This window comes from Eublepharis macularius, chromosome 1 (genome assembly GCF_028583425.1).
Source record: "Eublepharis macularius isolate TG4126 chromosome 1, MPM_Emac_v1.0, whole genome shotgun sequence".
Taxonomy (NCBI): domain Eukaryota; kingdom Metazoa; phylum Chordata; class Lepidosauria; order Squamata; family Eublepharidae; genus Eublepharis; species Eublepharis macularius.
In genome coordinates this window covers 232,511,563-232,528,946 of record NC_072790.1, presented here as the reverse complement: position 1 = coordinate 232,528,946, position 17,384 = coordinate 232,511,563, and the positions used below count along the sequence as shown (strand labels likewise).

Below are 17,384 nucleotides of genomic sequence, written 5' to 3'. Positions count from 1 at the left end.
CAGAAATTACTAATCAGTTTCTTCTAGTCTTAATGGTATCCCACAGTGTGTGTATACTGTACTTTAGAAGAAGCACAAGTCCTAGAGCGTCCACCCTGGTTGCTTTTTCAGTTTCTCCTAGCTTCTACCCTCCAAATAGCATTACCAGGTCCCTCTGCAACCATGGGGCGGGGGGGGGGGGCAGAGAAGGTGTGGATATTTAGCATACCCAGGGCTTTTTTTCTGGGAAAAGAGGTGGTGGAACTCCGTGGGTTGCTCTTGGAGAAAATAGTCACATGGCCGGTGGCCCCGCCCCCTGATCTCCAGACAGAGGGGAGTTGAGATTGCCCTCCGCGCTACAGCGCGGAGGGCAATCTAAACTCTCCTCTGCCTGGAGATCAGGGGGTGGGGCCACTGGCCATGTGACCATTTTCAAGAGGTTCCGGAACTCTGTTCCACCACATTCCTGCTGAAAAAAAGCCCTGAGCATACCTCTGCTTCTCTCTCACACACTGCGCCCTGTGCGATTGACATTGCTTCTGGTTATGCCAGAAGCGATCTCATCATGTCATGGCTGATTCTTTAAGAATTGGCCCAAAGCATTGCATTTTGGGCTGATTCTTAAAAAATTGGCCCTGGCAGGATGCTGTCGCTATTAGTGTAAATAGAAGTGAGGACATCGAGCAGGCCACAGGAGCGTACATGCCAATGTTGGGCAATCTCCAGGTGGCCTGCCTCCTCCTGCCAATAACCAGCGATTGGCAGGCAATCTCTAGGTAATTTTGTCTGTTGTCCTGTTGCTGCTCCAAGCAGCCGCAAGAGAAAAACCAATAATGTGATTATTCTGGGAAACCTGCATTTCATTTTCTAGACCCACATCTGCTCCTAGTCCTTTGATTTCCCTGACAAAGCCAAAAGCAGGAATAGTTCTCCAGCTCCACAGCTGTGAATCATTTCTCCTAAAGGCTTTACATACAGGTTAAATAACATGGGGGATAAGACTGAGGTTTGTGGAACCCTGCTAGACAATTCCCACAGTGAAGAATGATCGAGATGGGTAGCCATGTTAGTCTGCCTGTAGCAGGAAAGAAGAGCAAGAGTCCAGTAGCATCTACAGGGGTCATTTCGTGGAAAAAGAGCTGGAGGGACTCATTAGCATAACTCATTAGCATATGTCACACCCCCTGACATCACCGGAAGTGTCATTAGCATAACTGATTTGCATATGCCACACCCCCTGACATCACCTATCCTGCCTGTTTTGGACCCAATCCTGGCCATTCAGGGCCGAAATTGGGCCCAAAATGGCAAAAGGGCTGAAAATGGCTGAAGAGGCCCAAAATGGTCAGGATCGGGCCGCTACTGAGTGGGAGAGGGATCTACCACCCATCAGAGGCCCGATCCAGGCCATTTTGGCCCCAATCCAGGCTGAAACGGGCCCAAAATGGCTGACAGTTGGGTGGGTGGGGCCACCTGCCATGTGACCTCTTCGGGGAACTGCCGGAACTGTGTTCCGGCACGTTCCCCCTCGAAATGAGCCTTGAGCATCTATAAGACTAACAAAATTTGTGGTCCAGTATGAGCTTTCGTGACAGTCACAGCTCACTTCAGCGACGTCAACCATGTGAGTCCATTCCATGAGGATAGGGTTGCCAGGTCCAGGTTTGGAAATTCCTGGAGATTTGGGGGGTGGAGAGGGTGGAATTTGGGGAGAGGAGGGCCCTCAAAATGGAATCATGCCATAGAGTTCACCATCCAAAGCAGCCATTTTCTCCAGGGGAACTGATCTCTGTCATGTGGAGATCAGTTGTAATTTTGGGAAATCTCCCCTACATGAAGAACAAGTTAAATCAGCCAAGGCACAACCCCATACCTGGTTCTTCCTCCAAATGCCTTACATGTATTTGATAGAATAAAATAGGGACATACTTTAATACCTAATTCTCATTCCAAAGGCTTAGTTCTATGCATGGAGTTATTCTCTGAGCCAAGCTATAAGTGATGAATTACACTTGCCTGGCAAGTGAACAGACTCACCTGTATTCCTCCCTGTTCACTTGCCATTCACTTGCACTTGATCCAGTGGAGCGCAAGTGAATGGCAAGTGAACAGGGAGGAATACACGGGAGTCTTTTCACTCACCAGGCAAGTGTAATTGGTCACTTGTAGCTTGGCTCTCAGTCTCTCCATTGATTCTTATTCATGTCCATTTACGCCCCGCCTTTCTCCCCAATGGTGACCCCAAAGCAGCGTTCATCATTCTCCTTTCCTTTGTCCTCACAACAATCCTGTGAGGTAGGATAGGCTGTGTGTGTGTGTGTGACAGGCCTAGCAAGCTCCCCTGGTGGTGGTGGTGGGGGATTTGAATCTAGGTCGCCCCGATCGTAGCGTAACACTACACAATACTATCCCAGTGCATTGGACGTGATAATAAAGATGCACTTAGAGATTTAACTTCCAAATGCCCTGCGAAGGAAACTGAGCCCGAGAGTGGCAGCGCTTGCACCAAAAGGCAAAAATGGGGGCAGTTCTTTCAAATAAATATGCGCCACGAAAAAAAAAATCTGTCCTTGATCCACGGAGACAGCGAGATCGCATATATGAGGCCCATAACAATGCTGTAGTGGCAGCTGCAACTGCAGCCTTACAGAGCCCCTCCCCTCCCCTCCCGCCCGGCCGCCAGAGCCCCGTTCGGCCAACCCTTCCCCCGCTCCCACCCACCCGGCAGAAGCACGCACGGAAAGCGGCTCCGCGGCGGCTGCTCCGCCTTATTTATAGCCCAGGCGGCGCCTCTCGGACGCCACCGCGTGGCAATCCCAGGAAGGGAGGAAATAGAACGGGGAACTGCTCAACTCCGCTCCGGCTAGTCCAGAGCCTATCGGCCAATCGGAGAAGAGCAGAGGTATCGTCACCGTAACAGGGGCCGTTCATTGGTAGAAGGTCACAGGGCGCAGCTGCCGTCTGGAAGCTCTGGAGCGAATTTAGAAAAGGATCAGCTGGACGATCTCTGGGACCCCTGGAGGGAAGGTGAACCGCTCGCGGATTGCAGTGCCCCCCCCCCCGGTTCTGAATCCCCTTCTCATTGTCTAGCAATAAGGTTTATTCTTTATGAAGGATTTTCCCCATTACACCATTCCTGTAAGGTAGGCCAGAGTTGGAGCTTCATGTGCAGGCAACGCCTCCCTCGTTGTTTTTCTGGTTTAGAACAACGTGGCCTCCCCTCTTCACCTTCTTTCATGATTTCTTTCCCCTTTTCTGTGCAATGACTGACACTGCAAAGCAGCGTTTAGGTTCAACCAGATGATCCAAATTTAAATACAAAGTATCTTGCAGATGGCGAGAACTTATGGTGCATCTGACCACCCACCTACTGCCAACCCCTTCGGCCACTTTTGCTCGTCCCTCTTTCGTCCGTCCACCACAACGCAGCCAGACCAAGGCTGCCCATGCATGCCCGTGGATGGCTCCTTTCGCTAGCTGATCCACTTCGGTTCTGATTTTTGAATTTCCCGCTTCCTTGTTCCTTCTCCCCGCTCAGAAGCCGCTGCGGATCGTAGTTTCTTTGGAGCACACGGGGAATCGAAGCAGATTTGCACAGGGCGCACATGCGGCTTCTAGACTGCAGGGTCTGGGGTCCTTCCGGTTCTGGGTCCCCCTGCGCCAGGCTCTTCTGGGGGGAGCCGGATCACGCAAGCCTTCCACATTTCACAGAAGACAGTAGGATCTTACTTACAATACAGTAAAAAAAAAGTGTGTGGGGGGGGGGAACCCTGCAAATTTTCGAGTTCAACAGAATTCTTCTTCATACTGAGTTGATCAAAAAGACAGAAAGGAAGCAAGATATTTTTCTCAACTTGATGGAAATCCTTGTCGGAAAGCTGTCCAGGAAGTTCCTCCTCCTCTCTTTGCAGGAGTTCTGGTGAGATGGAAAGATTACATATTATTTTGTGATGGGACAAGGGAGAGAAAAGACAGCTTACTAAGGCTGCAATCCGAATGCACTGATAAGGGAGTCAGTCGACATTCAGCTCAATGGGACTTACTTCTCAGTAAACATTCTTAAGGCTTGTGCTGTGTGTTGGCCCACAAGCTGCCCTTTACCTATCAAAGAGACAAGTGTGGCTCAAAACACAGTTTGACCACCTGGGCACAAAAGCAGTTTGGATTAAGGATTCAGCCACACCGGCTGCATTTTCACTATATCTATTTCCAAAGCATGCCATCCAGGATACGACTGATAGAGCTGCAAAATGGAGCTAGAAAGCTTCAATGGGCCACCTTCTCCTGAAATAGATGGGGGGGGGGTGGAATGTGTGTGCAAGCTGAGAATTTCCTCACGCTGCGTCTGATCTTTCTGCAAAATGGGTTTAGTGGTCTTTGGGGGGCAGCAGGCCCTTTGCCTGCCTTGGAGTCCCGGGGCAGAAAGAGAGAGGGACGATCTGTGCTGACCGACAAACCGGAGCCAGAGAGCAGTAAGCGCCCCACCCCTCCGCAGTAAAAAAGGTAAGCAGAAAACGAGGATATATAATTAAGTGTATCCCTACAGCTGACACTTTAATGGATTGCATTGCACAATATCAAATGCAGTGCAGCAGAACTGAAAGCCAACTGAAAATCATAATCACACACATCATAAAAGTTATAAGGGCGACATCTGCACATTAAGGAAATCTGCCAGGAAAATATGTCCATTGTAACAATACATTCTGCAAATGGTCTGACAACCTAACTGCTTTACACAGCATAACTCGGTGGGAGGCTGGTTCCACTCGCTCATTGCATGGCAACTAATCCTGGGGCGACTGGTTGGGCTTTCTCTACAAACCTGAAAAAAGTCCCGGGGCTGCAGAAAAATCTGAAATCTTAAAAAAACACCAAAACATTGGGGGTAGGGACGCCATCCTCTTGCCAGGGGTGAAGGATCCCCAACTGCTGCCCCCCGGGCTCATCACCTGGCTGGGAGTGAAGGCACCCTGGGGTTGGGGGTGGGGAAGGCACGTACACAGAGCATGTGCGTGCTTTTGCATCATGCCAGGAAATGATGTCATTTTCCAATGCGATGCAGAAGTTATGGTCCTGTCGGAGGTGATTTATTTATTTATAGTCCGCCTTTCTCACTGAGATCTAAGGCTGCTTACACACTGCAAGTGAATAAAACATAATAGCTAATATAGTCAGTGAGCAAAATACGATATGATCAACAGTTAGTACATTTAAATTCAATAGGGTTTGGTTTTGAAAATAAACATAAAGCTGAACACAGATGAAACCTTCTGAAATAAAGGATAATTAATTAACATGACATTTTTAGCAATGCTGAACTACTCGGTAGGAAAGGAGCAAGAGTCCAGTAGCACTTATAAGACTGACAAAATTAGTGGTATGGTATGGACTCTTGCTCTTTTCCGCTCTGCAGACAGACTAACGGTTACCCATCTTGATCTACTCAGTAGGAACTTATCTACATCAGCAGATCGTACCCAGTAGCACAAGCTATACTCCCTGTCCCTTGGTGATGGAGAATGCACTCATGTCAGAGTTGACTTATGGCGACCCCTGGTGGGGTTTTCATGGCAGGAAACAAACAGAGGTGGTTTGCCTTTGCCTGCTTTTGCATCCCTAGTCTTCGTTGGAGGTCTCCCATCCAATTACCAAGCCCAACCCTGATTAGCTTCTGAGATCTGACGAGATCAGGCTCACCTGGGCTATCCAGGTCAGGGCGGTCTTGTTCCATACCAAGGTTTATAAAATCTCACCCCTCCTATGTGTCCTGTAGCTTCGGCATTGCACTGAAAAATGACATTTCCAGTGCGATGGGTAAGCACCAGAGGGATAAGTGTCCACTGCCCCCAACCCCCTTCCCCCAGTTTGGCCCTCGGAGGGCCTGGCACCTCTTAATTGGAGGATTAACATTCCCCAAAATAACAAAAACAATGCCTGTAGTTTTAAGAAAAGAACTCTCAGAGTAAGCTTAGTTGCAAGGCAACCACAATATTCCAGTGCCTTCCAAGCCTTGGTTTCTGTAAATAAAGCTGGGAGGGGGGAGCAGCAATGGTCTGCAAGGCTGAAACAACCTAGAAATCCCCCCCCCCCCACCAGCACTGTGCAATGCAGCTTAACCTGTCCCAGCCCAGCTTTTTTTGTCTTGGGCGTTGCTACCACATACGGAAAAGGGATCCTTTTTAAAATTACATCTCTAGCGCAGTTTGGTGGCCCATTTTAGCCATGCTATCTGGAGTCAAGGGGAGGGAAAGCAGCATGGCATAGCTGATCTTGTCAGATCTCAGAAGCGAAGCAGAGTCGGTACTTGGATGGGGGAATCACCAAGGAAGGCTCTGCAGAGGAGTGCCTTGAAAGCCCCTTGTAAGGGTTGCCATAAGTCGATTGTGACTTGACAGCTCATGCAGATCTAGAGCTGAAGACCATTCATACATGATTTTTAATGCACTGACAATTGATGCCAACATCCTGAATGGAACTGGAAGCAGATGGGTGGGTGATGTAGCTGCCACAACATAGACTGAATATTATCCTGTTTCCCCATGCTGATTAAAATCTGAGCAGCCATATTTTGGCAATGGTTGGATTGTTCAAGGGCATCCCCATAAACAGTGCATTGCAGTAGTCAAGCTTGGAGGTGCCTGATGCCTGGATCAGCATGGCATGTTCAGCTCAAGGGGAAGGAATATGTCTTTTTCTTATTTTGCTTTTTAAAAAATTCTTTCCCCCTCTTCCACTAGTATGGTGTAGTAGCTAGAGTGACGAACTAGGATCTGGGAGACTCAGAGCCAAGCTACAAGTGACGCCTGACACAGGTGGGACACTTCTCAGCTTCCCTCAAGTCTTGATGGGAAATGTAGGTGTCCTGGTCTTGCAGCTGTAATGGGAGAGCCAAGCTGCAAGATCAGGACGCCTACATTTCCCATCAAAACTTGAGGGAAGCTGACAAGTGTCCAACCTGTGTCAGGTGTCACTTGTAGCTTGGCCCTCAGGTTCAACTCCCCACTCTACCACGGAAGCTCACTGGGTGACCTTGGGCTGGTCCCAAACTCTTAGCCTAACCTACCTCACAGGGTTGTTGTGAGGGGGAAATGGAGGAGAGGAGACTGGGGAAAGCTGCTTTGGGTCCCCAATGGGAAGAAATGGGGGGGGGGATGAAGTAAAATAAATAAATATATCTCCACAAGAACAAGCCTCTGAGATGGATTACATTGAGAGAGTGCGATGGGCCCAGGGTTACCCTGAGCTTTGATGGCAGTTAGTGATTTGAATCCAGTTGTCCCAGATCCTAGTCTGATGCTTTAACTACTACACCACGCTGCCTTTCAGCCTGAGGATTACAAAACCCTCTTTATATAAATACATACATACCAGCTGCACCATTTAAAAGATGACCAGTTCTTCCAAAAGTGCTGACTTTCCTACCAGCATCTTCTCTGTCTTGCCTCGATGAAACTGTTCCTAGTCGATTTATCCACATCCTACGAAATCATTTTGCTCATTCTTTGCCATACTTCTTTTTGTGAATGTCTTTCCAAGCCCATTTACTTCTACCCAGGCCAGTCACAGAGCAACTCAAATGTCAAGGCACATGAGGGGGATTTTCCTTAACAGTTTTATTTCGCTTTGTAGGTTTTTAAAAATAAATTGAAAAAGTGATTGAATGATCCTGAATGAAAGCATCCTGGATGAAGGCAGCTTTGACTCTTGAAAGCTCATATGCTGAAAATCCAGTTGGCCTCTGAACTGGGAGGAGCCACTGTTCATGTCTGGCTCCTGGTTTTATTAGTGTTTATGCATTAATTTTAGGTACTTTTCCTGCTCAGTTTCTTTATGACAGTTCGTTGCTGTGTGAGTAATATATTGTGAATGTGTGTGTGTTGACACTGGTTAATACACATTTGGAAGGGCCACAAAGGACGGTTCCTTAGGCTGGAGAAGGGCTTCGAGCATTTCTCAGTGGCCTGGAAGCACACAGGGCAACCGTTCATAATCTGCTACTGGCAGGCTGTGAGTAAGGAGCCAGGCAGTCTTACTTATTTGTCCTTCACAAACAGAGCAAGGGCCACTGGCAAGAGGGCCCTGGCGCCTTTCTGGTTCTTCTGCCCACTGGCCCTGAAATCTTGTTTGCCTTCGATTCTTCCTGTGTCTTTTATGATCTTTGGAGGTGAAGCGTTCTTCTTCGGTGTTGCTGAGTGGGCATCAAGCGGTGATCCATACGCCTTCTCATAGGGGTAGCGGTGCTACTGTGCAATCCCATGCAGAGTTACTCCAGCCTAAGTCCATTTAAACCGGATCATTCAGACTGGAGTGTGAGTCTGCTGCAGCCCAAACAACAGGGAGTCGTCTTGTGGCACCTGAAAGACTGAGGAAGTGGCAGCTTTGTCATATGCAGATTTGACACTGTCAGAATTGGTCTTAAGAGGGACTTGGGGGAGGGTTTGCTCAATACAAAAGGTAATTTTCTTTCCTTTTACGTAGAGTTTAGGTAACTTATTCAGATTCATCCTCCTTCGCCCATTCACCAGCAGCTAGGAACAGCCACACCCTCACTCCAGGTGGATCCATTATTTTTCTGATTGGACCACGTGATAAACTCTTTTTAGCAAATTAAGGGCACAGCTTGTCCTCAGAAATGGGGCCTTCTCCTTCAGTTGAAAGCTGGAAAGCCCGAATGTGGGATCATTTCATCATGCAGAAAATTACTGAACAAATAGCACAGAGGGAAAATCCAAATTACAAATCTTATTTCCTAGAACAGTGGCTTCCACTTTTGGAATACTTGACTAAAGAGGAAAAATGGACAAATAATAAGGTGAAACATGACCTCTACTTTTCTATGGCCTATCTTTAATTGTTATATACTTGTTTCTTAATATGAAGATACCTGGATATCAGAATTGAGAGATGTGACAATTCTGTTTCCCCTTTTGATTTTTGTCTTTTTCGGTTTTTGTTTTACACAGAAAAAGTTCACAAGTTTTATTGAATGTTTGTTGTTGTATTTTATACCCTGTTTGCATAGTTATACTTACAATAAAATATAATTTCAAAAAAAAAAAAAAAGAAAAGAAATGGGGCCTTCTGGGCTGTCTTTGTATCATCCTGGCCCATTTTTTTTTTTTTGTAAGAGGCACTTCAGAACAGGAGGAGCCCTGTAGGGTTGGACCAAAGGGGCATCTGCTCAGTTTCTTCTCCCCAGCAATGCCAGCTTGATCCCTCCCGGACACCCGCAAGCAGGGCATGAAGAAAACAGCCTTCCTGCAACAGGTAGACTGCCTCTGAGCCTGAAGGTGCCATTACTGATGTCTGGCTCCAGCTTTATGAGCTCTGATGCGCTCTTTGTTTTGAGATTTGTTTCCCCCATTAAGTGCTGCTGGGGTTTGGGTGTCCTGCTGGTTTTATTCAGGCTGATGTGCCTTTTTAATGATGATGCTATTGGGCGGGATCCAGATTAAATTTTTGAAAAGCAGAATATGAATGTTTCTGCCTCTCCCCTCCAACTGCACTCCGGGGATCTCCACAAAATATTGATCTTGGGGGGTTCAGGGGACCACGAGGAATAGCATGCAGGATCTAGAGTGGGAAGGGGGAATGAGTGGAAGTTGCCAGTTTAGTCTGGAACCAACCCCTTGTGCGTTGCCTCCCGTGTTTTGTTTTGTTTATGGAGAATGAGGATTATAAAGATACTCAGGGCTGTACTTCACTCTCTGCATACCCCACCGCTCACTGTGGAGATAGGAATACACTCAGGCTGTACTTGTAGACCTCCTTATTTGATTTGGGGTGACTTTGGACTGTGGCCGTCTTGTGCAGTTCCTAACCCTTTCCCTCAGGATAATTTATTTACAAAGAGCTCCTTCCTTGCTGGTCTCTCTTCCTCAGGCTCCTTCCAGAGAACCATGCCCATTCCCTGAGAGTGCAGTTTTTCTGTCAGCTTCACATTCTGCATTTTATTATGGGCAAGAATTCTGTGAGGGCAAAGCTGGGTCCTTCTCACATCACAGGGCCTATCCCAACAGTAGCAGCCCCAGTGGGAAACGTCTAGTCTGGATCCAAGCCAGACCCTGATTTAGAGGCCCTCGTTTCCCAAGGCATTTTCTGGCTCTTGTTACATTGTGCTGTGCTTGAATTTCACTGCTGTTGATCCTCTGCTCTTTGGGCTGCTCTTCAGAAATGGTTTTAAAGGATTGCTTTTCACTTATTTCATATTAATGGTACAAAATGCGATCAGTAATACACTTCTTTCCCTATTTGCTTGGAATTCTCTATACAAACCCAGTCTATGTAATGTTTTTAACCCACTTCTTAGCCAAAACTTAACTGCCCGGGTGAGCTGCTGGCAACCAGGACCCAGCTGAGGCCCAGCAGGGCAGGCAGCTGCTCCTGGGGTTGATTGCCTGGAGCCCAGCCAGCAGCGCTGACCCAGGAGTGTAGGCCTTCCTATTACTGGCCAAATCTGAGAACTGCACATTTTAGGGCTGCCCACTCCGGGTTAGAAAATTCCTGGATATTTGGAGGGAGCCTGGGGAGGGCAGGGTTTGGGGAGGAGAGAGACATCAGTTGGATATAATCCACCCTGCAAAGCAGCCATTTTCTCCAGGGGAACTGACCTCCGTAGCCTGGAGACCATTTCTAATTCCAGGAGATCTCCAGGCTGTGCCTGGCGATTAGAGAAACAACAAACCGGGACTCCACAGTATTATAAGCCAAAATGTAATCTAATTTTCTGTATTATAAAGTGCAAAGGTGCTATAAATATAGACATAAATACAGAACAAGTTGTACAAAATCATCTAGAAGTGCAACAATACAGAGTCCAAACATTTACAAATGTATCACAATACTTTTGCTGTCCGGAATAATCAAAAAAAATTTTCTTTAAAGTGCCAGTTGCCAATATTTTGCATAGAGCCGGTAGGTAGGGAGTTGTGCACAGTTAATGATATTTGCCTGCAAACCCCCGTCGGCGTCCGTTTAACTACATCCAATTTCATGGACTGTGAATAAATAGCACTGTGCACAACTCCCTACCTACCAGCTCTATGCAAAATATTGGCAACTGGCACTTTAAAGAAATTTTTTTTTTATTATTCCGGACAGCAAAAGTATTGTGATACATTTGTAAATGTTTGGACTCTGTATTGTTGCACTTCTAGATGATTTTGTACAACTTGTTCTGTAATTATGTCTATATTTATAGCACCTTTGCACTTTATAATACAGAAAATTAGATTACATTTTGGCTTATAATACTGTGGAGTCTCGGTTTGTTGTTTCTCTAATTTGGTACCGGGGCCGCCCTTTGTTGTTTCCTGTGCCTGGCGATTGGCAACACTACGTAGCCATGTAAGTCAGTTGTAGCAAAATAAAAGTCCGGTGGCACCTTAAAGACAAACAACATTTATTCTGACATGGTGATTTACGAAAGTGCATATCGAAATAAAAGTTCTTAGGTCACTGGGTGGTTGTTTTATTCAGCGCTGAGGGGACATTCGGTCCCACTTCCTCCTGGGCTGTTTAGTAGCCCAGCCCAGCCCTGGCAGCCTCCGGTTCCTCTGGTGGCAGTTGGAAGTTGGACGGGGGTGCTTTCAGCTGGGTCTGGGTCAAGGTACCCTTGCAGGGGCTGATTACGGGCTATCATTTCCTAGGGAACATTGCTGGCAATTTTACTTTACCTCATTGATCTGCTTTTTAAAAAAGGTCTACTTGATTCCTTGTTGGGAAATCTGTGACTGCTCTAGATCAGTTGAGAAGCATCAGATTTTGATTGTGGAAAGCGACGGACGGCCAGTGCAAGAGAAAGCAAGGAGGAAATGAAAGGAAGAGGAGGCAGCTTGATGTGTGTTCGATCACAGAACAGATCTCTTTCTTTAGGAAAGGTATGAATATGGGAACTCGTGATGCTCTTTTCCTTTTGCAGTTTCTCCTTAATCCTTTCCTGATAGTCCGGAATGTTCCTGTCCTTTCAGAAATTGTTTTAGGAGCTGGAAAACAGAGCACAAGAATGCCGGAAGGGAAACGTCTGGACAGCAGGCATGAAGCGAAAGGGTCAACGGAACCACGGGGCATCATGGGAAAGGAGGCGGGAGTATGCAGATCACCAGCCAATGACTATCCCAGCCCTGGTAGTCAGAATCATGAAATTGACAAAGCAAAGGAAATTTACAAATTATGTCATCAAACTATCTGGCTGGAGGCTGATTATCTGAAAGGTAGAAAGAGTAGCAATTTCAGAATGTCATGGGCGGTCTTGTGCCCCCAGGTGTCCTGGCTGAGGGGTTGGGAACCTCTGGCTGTTGCGTTGCTCTCAGAGCCCTTGAAGCAAATTCAGATGGTACGAAATGTTAGTTTCTGGAGCATTTCTTTATCGCTTCTCGGCCTTTTGGCTAAGATCAAGTGTAGTATCTGTTCTTATCAGTTTAATATCTGATACGTCCTCTATCTGAGGACTATATATTAAATGGATTTTTGGAACTGGGAGATGGAATAGGGGCTTGCTCCGTCCACTCCACGCATCGACCTGGTATTGCAGTACCTCCAGGAACGGTGCACCTCCCCCTGGGGAGAATATCACTGGTTGAAAAATAGATTGAAAATAATGATGGTTGTTGGGGGTTTTCCGGGCTGTATTGCCGTGGTCTTGGCATTGTAGTTCCTGACGTTTCGCCAGCAGCTGTGGCTGGCATCTTCAGAGGTGTAGCACCAAAAGACAGAGATCTCTCAGTGTCACAGTGTGGAAAAGATGTAGGTCATTTGTATCTACTCAGGAGGGGTGGGGTTGAGCTGAGTCATTCTGTAAGAGTTTCCCAGGGTGTGGAATGCTAATGGCGGGAGGCTTCACTGAGTCATTCTGTAAGAGTTTCCCAGGGTGTGGAATGCTAATGGCGGGAGGCTTCACTGTATCCTGAGGAGGTTCTTTTGCATATGGATTGGTGCTTGATGTGCTAATCTTCTCTGCAGGGCTATTGTCGGGTGTGGAGTGTTTTGTTGGTCTGGTGTTTTTCAGAACTGGAGCCCATGCTCTGTTCATTCTTAAGGTTTCTTCTTTCCTGTTGAAGTTTTGCTTATGCTTGTGAATTTCAATGGCTTCCCTGTGCAGTCTGACAAAGTAGTTGGAAGTGTTGTCCAGTATTTTGGTGTCCTGGAATAAGATACTGTGCCCTGTTTGAGTTAGGCTATGTTCAGCCACTGCTGATTTTTCAGGCTGTCCAAGTCTGCAGTGTCTTTCATGTTCTTTTATTCTTGTCTGGATGCTACGCTTTGTGGTCCCGATGTAAACTTGTCCACAGCTGCAGGGTATACGGTATACTCCTGCAGAGGTGAGGGGGTCTCTGCTGTCTTTTGCTGATCGTAGCATCTGTTGTATTTTTCGGGTGGGTCTGAATACTGCTTGAAGGTTATGCTTTTTCATAAGCTTTCCCATCTGATCAGTAATTCCTTTGATATATGGCAAAAACACTTTTCCTGTAGGTGACTGTTTTTCCTTGGTTGTTTGATTCATCCTGGGTTTGATTGCTCTTCGGATTTCATTTCTGGAGTAGCCATTTGCCTGAAGTGCGTGGTTTAGATGATTAATTTCCTCATTGAGAAAGCGCGGCTCACATATCCGTCTTGCACGATCCACTAATGTTTTCATTATGCCTCTTTTCTGTCGGGGGTGGTGATTGGAGTTTTTGTGTAAGTACCGATGAGTGTGAGTTGGTTTCCTGTAGACCTTGTGACCTAACTGAGAGTTTGCTTTGCGGATGACCAAGGTATCCAGGAATGAGAGTTTTCCCTCACTTTCTTTCTCCATTGTGAATTGTATGTTCAGGTGGATGTTGTTGAGATGATTCAAAAACTCCATCAATTCTTCCTCCCCATGGCTCCAAATGATGAATGTATCATCCACAAACCGGAACCATACACTGGGTTTGTGGGGTGCTGATTCTAGAGCTGTTTTTTCAAAATGTTCCATGTAGAAGTTTGCTATAACTGGGCTGAGTGGGCTCCCCATGGCCACCCCATCCCCATGGCCACCCCAAACTCCAATCACCACCCCCGACAGAAAAGAGGCATAATGAAAACATTAGTGGATCGTGCAAGACGGATATGTGAGCCGCGCTTTCTCAATGAGAAATTAATCATCTAAACCACGCACTTCAGGCAAATGGCTACTCCAGAAATGAAATCCGAAGAGCAATCAAACCCAGGATGAATCAAACAACCAAGGAAAAACAGTCACCTACAGGAAAAGTGTTTTTGCCATATATCAAAGGAATTACTGATCAGATGGGAAAGCTTATGAAAAAGCATAACCTTCAAGCAGTATTCAGACCCACCCGAAAAATACAACAGATGCTACGATCAGCAAAAGACAGCAGAGACCCCCTCACCTCTGCAGGAGTATACCGTATACCCTGCAGCTGTGGACAAGTTTACATCGGGACCACAAAGCGTAGCATCCAGACAAGAATAAAAGAACATGAAAGACACTGCAGACTTGGACAGCCTGAAAAATCAGCAGTGGCTGAACATAGCCTAACTCAAACAGGGCACAGTATCTTATTCCAGGACACCAAAATACTGGACAACACTTCCAACTACTTTGTCAGACTGCACAGGGAAGCCATTGAAATTCACAAGCATAAGCAAAACTTCAACAGGAAAGAAGAAACCTTAAGAATGAACAGAGCATGGGCTCCAGTTCTGAAAAACACCAGGCCAACAAAACACTCCACACCCGACAATAGCCCTGCAGAGAAGATTAGCACATCAAGCACCAATCCATATGCAAAAGAACCTCCTCAGGATACAGTGAAGCCTCCCGCCATTAGCATTCCACACCCTGGGAAACTCTTACAGAATGACTCAGTGAAGCCTCCCGCCATTAGCATTCCACACCCTGGGAAACTCTTACAGAATGACTCAGCTCAACCCCACCCCTCCTGAGTAGATACAAATGACCTACATCTTTTCCACACTGTGACACTGAGAGATCTCTGTCTTTTGGTGCTACACCTCTGAAGATGCCAGCCACAGCTGCTGGCGAAACGTCAGGAACTACAATGCCAAGACCACGGCAATACAGCCCGGAAAACCCCCAACAACCATCGTTCTCCGGCCGTGAAAGCCTTCGACAATAGATTGAAAATATTTCTTTTCTCTGGTTGCCGATGCCTCGCTAATGGCCCGAAAACGCCTCAGGAGGGACCCCTCCAGGGAGGACATGGCCACCTACCTCAGCGGGTCCCTGGAGGGCTGAACAAACGAATCGGCTCGTAAACCCACCAGAACTGACCCTGATCCCTGCTGGACAATCCTTGGAGCACTTCTTGAAGGACACAATCCATGAGAAATACGAGAGCGACCTCCAAAAGAAGCCAGACCAGGGTAAGGTGTTTGAGGTCACCTCCCAGTGGGACGCCAGCAACCACTTCATGGCCCAGGGAGACCACCCACTTTGCCGGCTGGCGCTTCATCCACCGCGCCAGACAACTCTCTTCCCCTCAACAGAGCTGTAAAGTTCGGGAACAGTGACAAGCGCTGCTGGCGCTGTGGGCACCCCAACGAGACGCTGCCCCACGTGCTCTGTGGCTGCCACCCTCGCTCTACCGCCTGGGAACTTTGCCATGACGCCGTGGTGGAGAGACTGGCCAAGGCCATCCCTCCCTCCAAGGGCACCGTCTCCCTGAACCGAGCGGTGCCAGAAATAGGGAGCCAGCTGAGGCCAGACATCATCACCCGCGATGAGGCGAAGAGAAAGATCACTATGGTCAACATCACCATCCTCTTTGAGAACCAGAATGCGGCCACGGATGAAGCGAGGGAGCGCAAGCACCAGAAATATGCTCCCCTGGCAGACGCCCTGCAACAGAAAGGCTATGAGTCGTCTGTCCACGCCCTCCTGGTTGGGGCCCTAGGCAGCTGGGACCCAAAGAATGAGCCCGTACTGGGAGCCTGTGGCGTTGGAAGCTGATACGCCAAACTGATGTGCAGGCTTATGGTGTCTGACACCATGTGTTGGTCCCGAGATGTCTACATGGAGCACATCTCGGGACACCGCCAGTGTGAGGAACCAGCTTGCCCCTCCAGCGCCTGTGGGTGGGGGGGAGCCACAACCAGACCGCTCTCCTAATCCCAGAGGAGAGGGGCCTACACATGCTGCGTAACCAGTCTTGCCCTCTGACCCCAGCAGCAGGGAGCCCCTGTTGGCCTGTTCCCCTAAGCCCCAGAGGGGAGAGGCCTCCTTCCCAGCTCGTCCTCCAACTCCAGTGGAGGGGAGCCGCCAAAAACACGGGCTCACCCTGCTACGGCCGCAAGGGTTGAGCCCAAGCTGTGCCCCCTCCTGCCCTTGAGGAAGGGACCCAGCCACCTGATCCCCTTCCTCTCGAGGAGGGGGGCCAAGGGTGGCTTTCAGTAGCGGACAAGCCGAGAGAGACGAAAGGCGAGACCGGGCTCCGGCCCGCTCTCCTACTTTGATGCCATGTCATCATCCCTCTTGGCCTCCCTGAACCCAGCTAGAATCTGGCCGGAAGAGCCAACGACCTCACCAGGACCACCCGAGGAGGACCCCCTGAGATCGGAGAAGAGCTCCCCGATGCCAGGACCAGTGCCCGACGGCTGCAAGTAGTGAGGAAGTCTGGCCACCCACCGCCGGCCACCCAAACAGAAGGCCAGGGCTCCACCCTGAGCCCAACCAGTTGGACTATTTCCTTAGAGACTCTCAACAGACTCACCCCAACCGGATTTGGACTGCATGTTGCAATATTTCTCTGCAAAGCTCCCATAAACCCAGTGACTGTTATGCTGTTAATAACAATAACAACAACATTCGATTTATATACCGCCCTTCAGGACAACTTAATGCCCACTCAGACCGTTTTACACACACAACAAAACACCCTGTGAGGTGGGTGGGGCTGAGAGAGCTCCAGAGAGCTGTGACTAGCCCAAGGTCTCCCAGCTGGCTTCAAGTGAAAGAGTGGGGAATCAAACCCGGTTCTCCAGATTAGAGTCCCACGCTCTTAACCACTACACCAAACGGGCTCTCAGTTCCTAGTGCTGGGAATGGCTCTCTCCTCCTTTGTAACCTCTGGCCCTGGACCCAGGGTGTCTTAAGACCCACCTAATCCTGTAGCGGTAAAGAAGAGCAGGAGTCCAGGCCATCTTTAAAAGGGACAAAATTGATTCCAGCATAAACTTTTGAGAATCAGGGCTCCCTTCATCAGGTGCATGAAGTGTACATCCCTTAGGCAAATGTATTCATTCTGAAAGCTACAAACAGCTTTCCGAGTGGGGAAGGCCCATCCCCAACTGTTTACAAAGCAGCAAAGTAGGGTTAACAAAAGCCAGATCTAATCTAGGAAAGTGATAAGGGGATCCAGTTAGAAAAGTATAATGGTATAGCTGAATATGCCTTT

General features: G+C 48.0%; 1 non-coding gene across 1 annotated transcript; it reads left to right on the top strand.

Annotated features, from left to right (window-relative positions):
- Positions 1-12,348: 12,348 nt before the first annotated feature.
- LOC129345785 (U2 spliceosomal RNA) lies at positions 12,349-12,539 on the top strand. The gene has a single exon (XR_008598614.1). It is a non-coding gene; the product is annotated as a U2 spliceosomal RNA (small nuclear RNA).
- The last annotated feature ends 4,845 nt before the right edge of the window (positions 12,540-17,384 follow it).